General features: G+C 37.7%; 1 protein-coding gene across 3 annotated transcripts in view; it reads right to left on the bottom strand.

Moving 5' to 3' along the window:
• EHF (ETS homologous factor) overlaps positions 1 to 6,168 on the bottom strand; it is a 31,813-nt gene extending 25,645 nt beyond the window's left edge. The window contains exons 1-2 of one of the 3 annotated variants that reach the window (XM_065064883.1): positions 5,942 to 6,080; positions 3,918 to 4,006 (exon numbers count right to left, since the gene is read on the bottom strand). The gene's annotated coding sequence lies outside the window, so the exon portion shown is untranslated. Of the gene's footprint in view, positions 1 to 3,917; positions 4,007 to 5,941 lie in introns of all 3 variants that reach the window. The other 2 variants (XM_005500228.3, XM_065064885.1) reach the window with 2 other exon arrangements.
• Positions 6,169 to 11,304: the final 5,136 nt, after the last annotated feature.

The following is an 11,304-nucleotide window of genomic DNA, read 5'->3' on the forward strand; positions in this document are numbered from 1 at the left end:
CCAAAGCCATTTTCATGTGTATAGTTGCACAGATTATGTTAACACCTTTGAGTCTATGCTTCCCTCCATTATATCAATGCTAGCATAGAAGAGCCTGACTGGTGCTAGAGCTGAAGGCCTGTTGCTCATGGTCTGGGGCTTGGGAAAGGGCAGCACCGGGCACAGCAGCTCTCAGGCCATGCACATATTCCTGCAAGAATAACTACCACAGCACGGGGCAAAAACAGCAGGCATGAAAGCTGCAGACAACTCAACTGAGGGCTTCTGGCATGAGCAGTCCCTTGCTCAATGCAGGGCAACACTAGTCACTCATTTATACCTACCTACAAAATACATATATATACCAAATAGCTTTGCATTTTAAAAGATTAAATCACGGAGTTATTTGGATTAGCAAACAATATTGGTTGAAATTGGGGCAATTATTTGAATTCTTGTTATAAAAAGTAAAGCAAGAATACCGGTGCAGGAGATACAGGATGTCCATGTGCATATTCTCGGTGCAGTATGTTTGTGTGAGTGTATGTCTATCGGAAGTGGCTACAGGCAGACTAAGAAAAATTTGCTGAATAGACTACAATAGACCATAATCCAAAAATATTTAATTATTTCAAGCTTTAAAGAAGGAAGAGAATTTTCTGTCTATTTTTACAAACTATTGTAACTCCATCAAAAAAGGTTTAAGGATGGTTTGAATATCTACACATCACTAAACAAAGGAAAAGCTTTATCTGTTTTCTTTTGTACATCCCAATTTCAGTAAGTCTGTAAAGATATCTTGTTCATCTAGTCACCTGTTAATTCAGTCTTCTAAAACTTTTTCAGTTTCCTCTGTCAGGGCAGCTGACTGGATATATTACAAGTCAAGTCTGCTTTATGTGAGTAGTGCATTAGATCCCACTGCAAAAGCGATGAGAATGACACTCTTGAATGTGTCAGAATTTGACTCCCTGATAAAGCCCCTCCACAGCTGTGCCAATGTATAAGACAATTGCTTAACCAAGCATACTTTGAAAGTGCATCATCAAAATGCAAGCTTCTAAACTGTTGTGTAATAATAATTACATGTTTCAGTAAAAATAATTAAGAAAGTTGGGGGTTAATCATTATATTACGAACTTAGTCTTATTCCTGACCATAGCATCTTGGGCAGTTTTACATCGATTTGTTAATTATACAGCAATACAAATTAGTTACCTGCTCCCTGTTAGATGACAGGAGACCCAGAGCAGTTTTAAAAAACAAAAACGTTTCTTCTGATGATGGCATTAGTAGTTCGGACAATAAAGCATCTTTTTACACATAGTTGCTTAATCCTTGAAGACTAATGGGGCTCAGGACACTATTCTGGCTAAAACTGATTGTGACCTGAGGAAATATCTCAAGTGTTTATGCCTGTATCCTTTCTCCGTAACAGATAGAAACTTCTATTCTGCATGTTTGCAGATCCTTTAAGTAGAATTACTTTCTTTTCACCACTGCAAAGCAATACTTTTTTATTGCCCCATCTTATTGTTGTATAACCAGTGATTATGTAGCCCCAGCTAGCTGTTTTGTCTATTGGTTTTCATACTCTTTCCTGCAGAGCACATTTCATAAGATCAGCAGAGGAACAGGCAATGATAAACACATGTTATGTCAGCTTTTGGAAAGGTAGTCTTTGAGGGCTGCCCCTCAGAGGGAGACCCCCAAAATGTCAAATACCAGTTAATTGCTCCACTGGCTACATGACTCCATGTTTATTCATTTTCACCCATCTATAGACAAATGACCAACAAATGTCCCAGATATTTTAGGCATTCAGTGAAGGATTTGGTGCAAGTTGCATCCCTAGTAGAACTCAAAGCAGTTCTCATACTAAGACAGACTCCTGATGATTTCCACATAAACTGAATTAATCCCTGCTTCTCCATATAACAGCTGTGTGAACAAACTCTTCTTTGCTTACCCTTTCTATTAGCAGAGTTATTTATGAATTTCACCTTTACCAAGTTTACAATGTAAGCTTTTCTGGAAAACATATGGAAATAAATCCTTGGTTCATCGGTGAACAAAATATATGTAAGCTGCAGAGTATGCTGAAGGCAGGGACAGGAAGAAAGAGAAGCAGACATTTGTGTTTAGAAACCTTGAAGCACCCTTGAGCACTAAGCTGGCTGAGCAGCTGAATCCAGTGCACTTTGCTGAAGATGCTGGACTACCCTGGTGCTCACAAGGAGCTTATTTTTAGGAAGAAATCTCCATGTGTTTATGCTTGAAAGTTAAATAGTAACTAAGCTGTGAGAATGATCAGACACTGAACTTCAATAAACATCATGAACTACACAAGCTACAAAATTCGTTAGCATTGCTTTTCAGTTCCTCATGTACAGCAGAGCCTTTGTAGTTGCTACTACTACATCCTAACCTGATGTGTCATTAACAATGACAACTGACAATTATGTTTGTGACCCTTTTCTTTTTATGTGCCGCTTGCTGCAGGAACGCCTAGCCCTCAACAGGAATACTTAACTTTACAACTATAGGAAGGCTGATGAGAAAGAGAGCGCTTCAAGACCACAGAAAATCCTATAAAGGGTTGTCACATCACCAACAGAATAAGAAGGAGTAGTTCTTCTCTATCTGCAGCTTGATCTCAGCACACTGACCAAATTTAAAGCCAGGCAGGTCTGTCCTGTAGCACTGTAGGTCATTGCTCCTGTTCACAGAGATGGTATTCATTGTATTGCCGAAGAAGCTCAGACACTTGTAGTTGGAATTGAAGCTAAGCAAGTAAAACAGCAATAGAAAACACATAACTGTAGGCTTCCCAGAATAGATCCAGGTTACACTGCAGTGAGTGGAATGTTTGCTTGGCAGAAGACTGAATCATTTGGTTCTGAGACTAAGTTAGATACGTTTATGAAGAATGTGTACGGGGTGAACATGGGAGAAAAGGTAAGCACTAACTCTGGAAAGGTAGCATGGCTCATGGACAGTTCTCTGAGTTCACTGAGGTAATAAAATAATTAATCCTTTTCTGTGAGAAATGTACATGAATATTCACTTCTTCAGCAGGTGTAGAGTTTCATTGTCATGGGGTTTTTGGTGGAAATTTTTGTGGGACAGGTGACAGGCTAAAATATAAGTCTTATCTTGACACAGACTCACCCACAGAAAATCCTTATTTTTCCTCTCTAATCTCTCTTCATCTGCATCTCTGGATGATTTTTCCTTTTTAGTTTGATCTCTCTCCCCTTGCAATTTGTTACCTTGCATCTTCCAGACAGAACAACTATGAATGTTAATAATAAAATCCATTGGGAACGAAAAAAATTAAGGAAGTTCAGTGGGAGCAAAATTGTTTAATTTTGTCTTTCTCCAACTGTCCTATTGTCTGTTTCCATCACTGCTGAAAACTCACAACACCCTGGCAATATCTGAAGTGATATAAAATTACTATGGCAATATAGCTTATTCTCTCAGGTGACAAGAGGGTAATAATATCCCATGTTAAACAGATCACATTCTATTACCTGATCTCACCACAACTAGAGTAATATGTATTGTTATCACTCTATAAATTGCTATGAAGGGCAACTTAATTTGTGTTGGGGAAAACAAAACATTATTCTGGTCTGATATTATATTCTTTACTACTATGAGTGGAAACACTTTTTTACCATCCTTATATGCTGTACAAATGACACTAGGACTAGGAAAAAACACAACAACAACAACAACAACAACAACAACAAACAACAACAACAACAAAAAGAACAAATAACATCAACTCTACTAATGATAACTTCATTTCCACAGGTACAACCAATGCTCAAAGGTGAGAAGGAGGTATGGAGGATGATGACTCTAAGAAAGCCTTGGGCACAGCTTATAAACTCCTGACCCTGAACTCCCAGTGTATTGATTCATATTACCTTTGTGTTGAGCACTGCTGTTCCTGCAGCCTGTGTCCAGTTCTGACATCCAAATTTCGCAGCAGATGTTGAAAAATTAGAGGGGACCACTGAAGTGATTAAACAATGGAAAAGCTTACAGTGGAACAGGTTGAGGTTCTAGAGGTTTTCACTGTAGTCTAAGTTTATCTGTGAGAGAAAATAGCCTATAGAGCTTGAACTACCACAATTATCAAAGACTAGGCTAAGGACTGACTTGTCCCTGGCTACCTACCCAAGGGACAGAAATATAAACCCAGGGCAATTTCATATTAGCCATGAAAAGGCAATAAAATCAGGTGGCTGAATGTTAAAGCTAGACCACACGAGACTGAAAATGAGATAAAATATTTTTAGAGGAAGGGTATTTAATTGCTGGGGCACTTTAAAAAGTTGTAGTGAATTTCCCATCATTAGACTTTCAGACTTTTTTTTTTTTTTTTTTTTTTCAAGATTGGAAGTTTTCTGGAAGATAAACTATACTTTGAGTCACTTAATTAAACTCTGGAAAATTCTGGGAAGTCCTATGCTGTTATCGCAATAACCACTTCTGGTTTTGAAAAGTGTAAGAGCCAGGTATTAAAATGTCATTGTGATATTTTTTGGTGAAACACCTTAATCCTGTTGTTTTTCTAGTTTTACTTGCAACTGTTTTCTTTGGCTTCTGCATTTGCTTTAAATATAAAACTGCTATATTTTCCAACTCTAGTATTTTCTACAGTGCAAAACAGATGTCAGAAAACTGGCTACCCATAAATTTATTATCAAAACAGAACTTAGAGGGGTGCATTTTTTTTGTTCCACTAAAGTTTTCACAAATTACAGGAAATACTGGTGCAATAATACAGTTCCATGAGACACAAGTACAAACAAAATCACTAAATGAAACTTTTACCTCAAGGTTCATTTCTGTCATTATGAACTGGTTTTATTGTCTAAAGAATAGGAAGAAAGGATAGTTGCATGTACCTTAGAAGCGAAGATGACATATGGTATTTTTAGATTAAGTAATCCAAAAGCACATTACAATAACTTTATAACCATATACACAAGTGTATGTTCCTAAAATCTCTCATCTGGAGAAATGCAAACCTTTATCACTAAGCCCATTGCACATATTTTACAAAATCAACGTAGCTTTTAAGCACCTTCTTCTTTACATTCACTTGTACCATTACTTAAACAGCTGTGTCTATACATTAAGGGGCCAATTCTGGTTCTATTCAAATAACTTTACCATTGGAAGATAAATAAATTAAACAGGAAAATGCACTGCAGGTTTCTACTCACACTATATTTACCTACACAGTGCTTGAACTGGGTTCTGCGTGATGCTTTATCTTAGAAGGGACTAAGATTGCCAGAACCCCCGTCATCCCAGAACTGTCAAGAAATTGCCTTGAGGATAAAACTGAGCCAAATTATAAATGTATGTTAGGATTTTTTATTATCAGCACGATCACCATTAAAATCCCCATCACCAAAAGCAGCAGAAACTTTGCCATTATAAAGTGTCTCCCAGTTCTGTGACATCAGCACTCTCAATTGTACTTGAGAAGGTCTGCTTTTTTGCCCCTTGCCTTACTGAACAAATGACCACTCTGTGGACAAAAGCAGCAGATTTAGGACCAGAATGTTGTTAGATACATCATAATAAAAAGGATTCTAAAGAAACTTCTAGTAATCCCGATGAAGTCTCTGGCTAAATTCAAAGTCAGTGACATTCTGGTTAAGTAAAGGTAGTAGATCTGGCCCTAACAAAACATAAACAAAACAGAAATACTTAAGCAGAAGTAAGATACAGGGTCAAAATAGGAAAACAGAAGTCTTTATTATAATGTTAAAAAACCTTTTCATCAACTGAGCTTAGCTGCTGCTCTGAAGTGGGAAGGGAGAGGCTCCGTAGAGTGGGCATGACTCCAGTACATACTTGTCTTTTTCCTTTTTATTTTCACTTGTGTTAACTTAAAAGAAATATATTTTAAAAAATACCTCAAACACCTTACCTCATTTAGCTGCAGATTCTGGAGTGGAAGTCCTTAACTGAGGCAATGGGAAAACTGTCTACAGAGCAGTAGGTTGGGTAAACACAGGTACTAGGTTATGTGTCCAAAAGACTCCCAGGAGTAAAGATAAATGGATGTGATATTAATTTTAAAACATCTTGCTGAACACTCAGGCAGCCAATAGCAAAATTCCTTAGGTCACTTCCTGTTCATTTGATTGGGTCTGCAACGACAACAACCAAGGTGAGGCTGGGAGAATTTGCATAAGGCCAGCTCAGTCCTCAGTATTCAAAGAGAACAGGTCTAACCGGGTTACACATGTAGCTCCAGAACAAAAGAAAAATCTGGTAATGGATGAGGGATTGATTTCTTTGTAGTTGTTTTTTTAAGACCATCCCTTTTTTTTTTTTTTTTTTCCAATTGAGGTTATTTCAGACAGATAAGAATATTATAATTAGAATGAGGAGAAGTGAAAAGCAGGAATGTCATAAATTAAAATCAGTCTGGAAATAACATTAGGAGATACACGGTATGGACTAGGTGAGCCAATATAATGGGCTGGATTCTTTATTTTTCGTACTTGAACACACTACAAAATGCATGAGTCTGCAGAAAAGGGAATCTCTTGTTCTGCCAGCTTCTCTGGGTAACTTAAAGTAAAAACAAAATGAGAAAAAAAGATCTTTATATGTCTATATGGGGCTGAGTATGAAAGCTCAGCTACATGCAGGTTAGCAGGGCAGAGAATCAGCAGATGAGTGCCCAGTCTTACATTTCTCTGCTTTTAAACTTTCTAATTGTGAAAGTTAAGATCAGCAGGGGAAAGCTACCTGCTTCACAGCCCATGGAATTCAGGTAAAATATTTTTGCTTGTTCCTCTTAGCCACATCCTGGGCATTGCATTAGAAGCCTCTCACTGATTCAGTCATCAGTTCAACTCTCAACTAGGGTGCAAAGCAAGGGAAGGCTGTTTCCTCATAGATGATCTGTGCTTGCAGGACAGTTTTGATAGTTGTGGGTCCAAAGTTTTCCTTGACCATGTGTGAGTTACTGCTCCAGCTCACAACCATGAATTTGAGCAATAAATGAAAATATGAACCTTCATCTGTCTCTCATTATTTCACCAGTCAGAAAAGGCACAGCTAAAAATGTAGTAACATAGGAAGCTTCTGGCATTTCATTAATTTGCATGCATAAAACACAAGAAGTGTTGAATATTACTATTTGGTGAAGTAAATTTTCCAGTCTTTGTTCACTTTTGGTTCCAGGGCTCATCATAAATCTCTCTCCTGACAGAGGCTGACAAGCATTCTGTGCTAGATTTACCAAGAACACGGAATGAATTGTCCTTAAATATCCAGAGATAGTATTGATTATTAATCGAGATTCATTGTTAGTGTAGGAGAAACATTTCATACATGTTATTTATGCTGAACCCGATTTCAAGATAAATAGTGCATCTCAGACTCAAGGAATGTCACCTTTGTTCCTGTCATCCACACTAGCAATAATTACTTTAAAACCTGAGTTGGTTTTGTTCACATGGATAAGATGCACCTGTGTACAAGTGTTGCTTGGGAAGACCTCATCATTTTTCACCCAGGTTATAGTCAAGATCCACTGCTGCTTCACCTTGATTCTCATCTATCAAAGAAAGTTGTCCTTGAGGAAGAAGGAAGGCTGTAAATGCCTGTATTGTCTTGTATTTACAACACCAAGGGTTAAGGATGTCAATGAAATCAGCTAGGCAACTGTTTGGAGTTTTCATAAGTAGGTCTAGCACCTATAAGATTTCTCTAAGCATTCATGTCACAGAATCTAAGTATTTGCATACCAGTTCATATCTTATTGAGTATTTATACTAAAGCTTTCACCATCATTGTTCCGATAATAGGACAATGGGTTTTAAACTAAAAGAGGTGAGATTCAGGCTAGGCATGAGGAAGAAATTTTTTACCATGAGGATGGCAAAACACTGTAACAAATTGCCAGAGAGGTGGTAGGTGCCCTATTGCTAGAAACATTCAAGCCCAGGTTGGATGGGGCTCTGAGCAACCTGATCTAGTTGAATATGTCCCTGCTCATTGCAGGGGGGGGTGGACTAGATGAGATTCAAAGGTCCCTTCCGACCCAAAATATTCTATGATTTTATCAAAATAATGTCTTATCATCATATCAGCAGGAATGATCAATCCAGAGGAGAACAGGAAAAAGCTAAGAAGTAAGCAAAGAATGAGAAAACAATAAAGAGCACTTCACTTCCCAGGAAGAACATCTTTAACAAGTAACCCACCTCTTACATTGTCCCACTGAGCTAAGCACATGAAATTAAAAAGCCACACTGAAATACATCTCATCCATATGCTGCAGAAGCACCAAAGGAGGATGTGACCACTGAATCTCAACAGAGATAGGGAAATTAGACCTTTCCTACTGCTAGAAAGGATACCAGCAAAAGCAGAAGAAATCTTGTTCCAATATGGTCCTTAGACTAGTGTGTGACTTTCTGTTTGCGTGGCTGTAAGCCTTTTCTATCTCAGCTCCCAAAGGCAGAGACAGCTCTGGGTGCTAAGACTGAGAGTACTTCCAGACAGACAAAAAAGCACATTGTACCAACAGGTTTGGGCAAGATGAAGCTAACTTGGCCAGCGCACCAGCGTGCATTATTTAGTAGTGTGCTATTTTCAAAGGCAGGGTGCCACACAAGGTGGTGGCTCCTTAAATTTATTGCCCTGTCTGGCCAGCTATGCTGCCCCTATGCTTCCAAGTATGTTTATTGACACTTTCATGTGGTTCAGCATAGAGAAGATTACGGGTGGCTTTTGGAGACAGAATAGACCTTTCCCTCTGCATATCCTTCTTGAGTTCTACAGCCACATTAACGTGATTTTAGTCCCCACAGAATTCTAGGTGACAGAGAAAACATGAAAACCTCTATAATTAGGAGCTAGGAGTCTATATTCATGGTATGGCCGAAGTGTCAGTGCAGATGCCCAGAGTTAATATAATTATAACTGTCAAACATTGAGGAAATTATCTAAATCTGTCTATATTCTTATTTTGGTGTCTGTTACTGTAGTGTCTGACACATGATGAAAACAGACAATGAATTTCTACTTTTCCATTACTGTTAATCTCTGCTTCATTTGTTAAATTCCAGTGGAATATCAGAAGGACACTGTAAGAAGCTGATATGTAGGTTAGACATGTCAAGCAATCAGAGAATTCATGGTATAGTGTTCCTGCCTTCATTCTGTTGCAGCAACATCAGAAGTGATTCATGAAGTTTGATGTGAAATAATACACTTTCTGTAAAAACATCACTAGAGAAGCCAGAAGAAGCAGGACAGATGCTATTTCCAAACTGTGATGTTATAGGCAAACACCACCTATTACTAAAGTTGCCCACTACTTAGGCTGGCAAGGCCTTATTTTTACAGTTTTCTAAAATCTAGCTCTTACATGTTTGTCCAAATTGAAATCTGCCATCATGGGCATTTCCTTTGCAACAAAATTTTGAATAATTTGCATCCATAATAGCAAATGTTTTTCTGACAAATTAAAAAGACAGGGGAAAAAAGTTCTGTTCTTTGGATTCATAGTAAAAAAACATTCATGTCTTTTCTTTGGAAATCTCAGGAGCATTTATATTTGAAGCAAGGACTGATCATAGCTGGCTGTCATGTTAAAGGTGTGCTGTTTACCATTCGCGATAAAATCCAACCAAAATTATACAGTTTAAAGCTCATTGGCAAATCACAGTCCACATAATGGATTCCATTATGAAGAAAGACATTACCCTTCATCTTCCTTTGACAGTGAGCATTCTCCACTTCCTGGCTTCACAGGGTTTTCTCAGCAGCTGAAAAATGCTATTCCTATGCGTCCATTCTCCTGAAAAGGCAATTTTTTCAGTGAGTACCTTATTTGACCCAGCAGCTACCCTTAGTACAACTGGCAGAGGTCTGTACAGGGGATCTAAAGATTTCATTTGTGGGCTTAAACCACATAATACCCAAAGACAAAACACTCATATTTGCACATCACTGGTTCAAAACCTAGAAACCATACACAAGAAAATAACTAGAAGAACATTATTAACCTTGTGTTATGTTGAGGCACTGTACTTAAGACATAGAAAAGAATGTACTCATTCAAAGAGAAGCTAGCCAATATTATGCATTCAGGGAGTGGCCCTGAGCTGTATTTACTGCACATGAATCAAACTTGCTCTGAAAACTTCTATTCATTTCCTCATGAGTTTTCTTACAGTGTTCATCCTCATGGTATTTGAGGTATTACAGTAACACATTTATTTATAATTTAAATAAACATATAATACATGTACATTAGTCTATTACATTATGTTAATACATTAGCAATAGTATTACATTATTAGCCGCAAAACATTTATTTGTCTTTATGTTTCCCTAGTGGGGTGAGAAGGTAATTTTGTCCCTATTTTAATGGGAAATACTAAAAAGATCAAGATAAAGCTGTTTAATAATTCAAGGTATCCATTCTGAGATGCCCAAACAAACATGTATTTAGAGTACTTAGTATTCTATAGTTATGTGAAGTACTGAAAGCACACTTTTCATTCACTTCCATTTCAGATCTTAGCACTTAGCAGTTCTGTAAATCAGACTCCTTTTTCTCCCAGAAAAGAAGGGAAAAATAGATTTAAAAACCAAAGTAATATGAACAAACGGCGGCATCAGTCTAGAAATTAGCCTAAGCATTTTGTCTAGATTTTTACAAATATATTTAAACTTAAGCAAAAGTCTATTATAGCTCTGCTGGTCACTGTTTGGCTAAATTATAATTAAAGATAGTAGTGATGACTAGCTAGGCAGTGGTCACAAGACACTATCAGCTTTACATATAGTTCTATGAAGGTTCAATTTCTAAACCAATATTGCTATGTATGTTAATATATCTTCAGTTTCTTCACACACATCCTGGTTGTCTGACACACCCTAACTTGCTGTAAACTGGAACTGATGAACTGGAAGTAATTGAGTAACAAAGCCCTTTGGTTCTGTATTCTCTCTTGATGAAAAGGAGATGTCCTGTAAATCCAGATATTCCTCAAAAGAGGTACTGGACAATCTGATGAACAGAGGAATAAAAACAAACCCTCCTGAATTCTTTCCCCAGCAAAGCCAGCTGCCAGCTGAAAAGCACCACCTAAGCAGAACTTCTACTGCTCCTGGAGAGGAGCCCCCCATCTTGACCCTTTGGTCTACTTTCCACACAACACAGCTCAAGGGATGAACATTTTGTTGCAAATGTGATGGTGGTTTCTCTTATCACAGCAGTCTAAAAGTAAAAAAAGGCAAAATTCAGTGTGCATCTGTTAA

The sequence above is a fragment of the Columba livia genome, chromosome 5 (genome assembly GCF_036013475.1).
Source record: "Columba livia isolate bColLiv1 breed racing homer chromosome 5, bColLiv1.pat.W.v2, whole genome shotgun sequence".
Classification (NCBI taxonomy): domain Eukaryota; kingdom Metazoa; phylum Chordata; class Aves; order Columbiformes; family Columbidae; genus Columba; species Columba livia.